The sequence below is a fragment of the Triticum aestivum genome, chromosome 7A (genome assembly GCF_018294505.1).
Source record: "Triticum aestivum cultivar Chinese Spring chromosome 7A, IWGSC CS RefSeq v2.1, whole genome shotgun sequence".
NCBI classification, from domain to species: domain Eukaryota; kingdom Viridiplantae; phylum Streptophyta; class Magnoliopsida; order Poales; family Poaceae; genus Triticum; species Triticum aestivum.
Genome location: NC_057812.1, coordinates 139,925,589 through 139,927,665, shown reverse-complemented (window position 1 = coordinate 139,927,665; position 2,077 = coordinate 139,925,589).

Here is a 2,077-nt window from a genome sequence, read left to right as displayed (position 1 = left end):
ACAGACAGAGGACTCACCGGAGTCAAACTAACGCAAATGTTGTGCAGGGAAGCCATACTCAGGCCTATGAATATGAGCGCGGTCCATTAAACCGCCATGTTCATAAGACCAAGAACTATTCTGCTTATTCTTATGAGTACTATTGTCCACCTGCAAGAATTTTTGCTAGGGCTCCAAAGCCAAAGTTCTCAAATGCTGCACTTAGACTTATTGCTTCGAAGCCACCCCTGAAGATGTGGGTGGCTAAGAAAGCTTAACTCTCTTTTGCAGGGAAAGGTCTCCAGTCGAAAACCAAAATCGTCTGACACTATTGCTGGGGACCTTAAACATCTTGTAGGGCGCAAGATCAAATGCCCAAATGGTCTTATTATGTACTTTGTTCCTGAATCGCTTGCAACTTGTCCTATCAGTCCTAATCTCGATCTAAGCTTTAATAATCCACTGGTTCATCAAATGTTTTTGCTTCACAATTCTCTTCGTGAAGCCTATCCCCCTAACTGCACTGTAGGGTAAGACACCAGCTGCTTCATTATGGATTATTGATAGTGGGTGTACAAATCACATGACTGGCAAGCGAAGCCTTCTCATGGACTCAACTTTACGTCCATCAGACAAAAGTCACATCACATTTGCTGACACTGGTAAAAGCAAGGTATTGGGTCTAGGTAGAGTTGCAATCTCAAAGGATCAACACATGGATAAAGTCATGCTTGTTGAATCCCTTGGTTTCAACTTAATGTCTGTCTCAATGCTTTGTGATTTAAACATGATTGTGATGTTTGGAAAATATCGTTGCCTTGTACTAATGGAATCTGACAAGTCTCTAGTGTTTGAAGGGTATCGGAAAGATGATTTGTATGTGGTAGATTTCTCAGCAGGACCACAACTTGCAGTATGTCTTCTAGCAAAAGCTTCTGAATGCTGGCTCTGGCATCGAAGGCTAGGGCATGCTGGCATGAGGAACATCCACACCCTTGCAAGGAAGAAGCATGTCATAGGCATCGAGGGCGTCAAGTTCAAGAAGGATCACTTGTGTGGTGCCTGTGAAGCAGGAAAGATGACGAGGGCCAAGCATCCCTCGAAGACAATTATGACAACAACTCAACCCTTCGAACTGCTATGCATGGATCTTTTCGGTCCCACTCATTACTCAACTCTTACTACTACTGCTTGTCTCTATGGCTTTGTCATTGTTGATGATTATTCAAGATATACTTGGGTGCATATAATCCTTTACAAGACTGAAGTGCAGGATGTCTTCAGATGCTTCGCCAATCGAGCAATGAACAACTATGGCGCCAAGATAAAGCACATCAGAAGTGACAATGGCACTGAATTCAAGAACACTGGCCTTGATACATATCTTGATACTTTGGACATCACACATGAATTCTCAGCTCCATACACGCCACAGCAGAATGGCGTCGTCGAACGCAAGAACAGAACTCTTATTGAGATGGCTCGAACGATGCTTGATGAATACAAGACTCCAAGAAAATTCTGGCCTGAAGCCATTGACACCACATGCCATATCATCAACCGTGTTCATCTTCACAAGCTTCTGAACAAGACATCCTACGAGCTCCTTACTGGCAAGAAGCCAAATGTTAGCTACTTCAGAGTATTTGGTGCCAAGTGCTGGATCAAGGATCCACATCACACTTCAAAGTTTGCACCAAAAGCACATGAGGGTTTTATGCTTGGATATGGAAAGGATTCTCACTCCTACAGAGTCTTCAATCTCTTTCATTACAAAGTGGTTGAAACAGTGGATGTGCGATTCGATGAAACTAACGGCTCACAAAGAGAGCAACTTCCAAATGTGCTAGATGAAGTTCCATCTAGTGAATCAATCAAACTTATGGGAACTGGAGAAATCATACCTTCTGAAGCTCAACCCAAAGAAGAACTTATCATCTCTGCACGTGATCAACCTGAAGATAATGCTCAGCCTGAAGACAATCCCTCTAACAATGACAATGATCAGCAAGAGCAAAATCTTCGTCCTGTACATCCTCGTGTTGCAAATGAAGTGCAGATTGAGAGAATAATCGATAGCATCAATGCACCAGGTCCA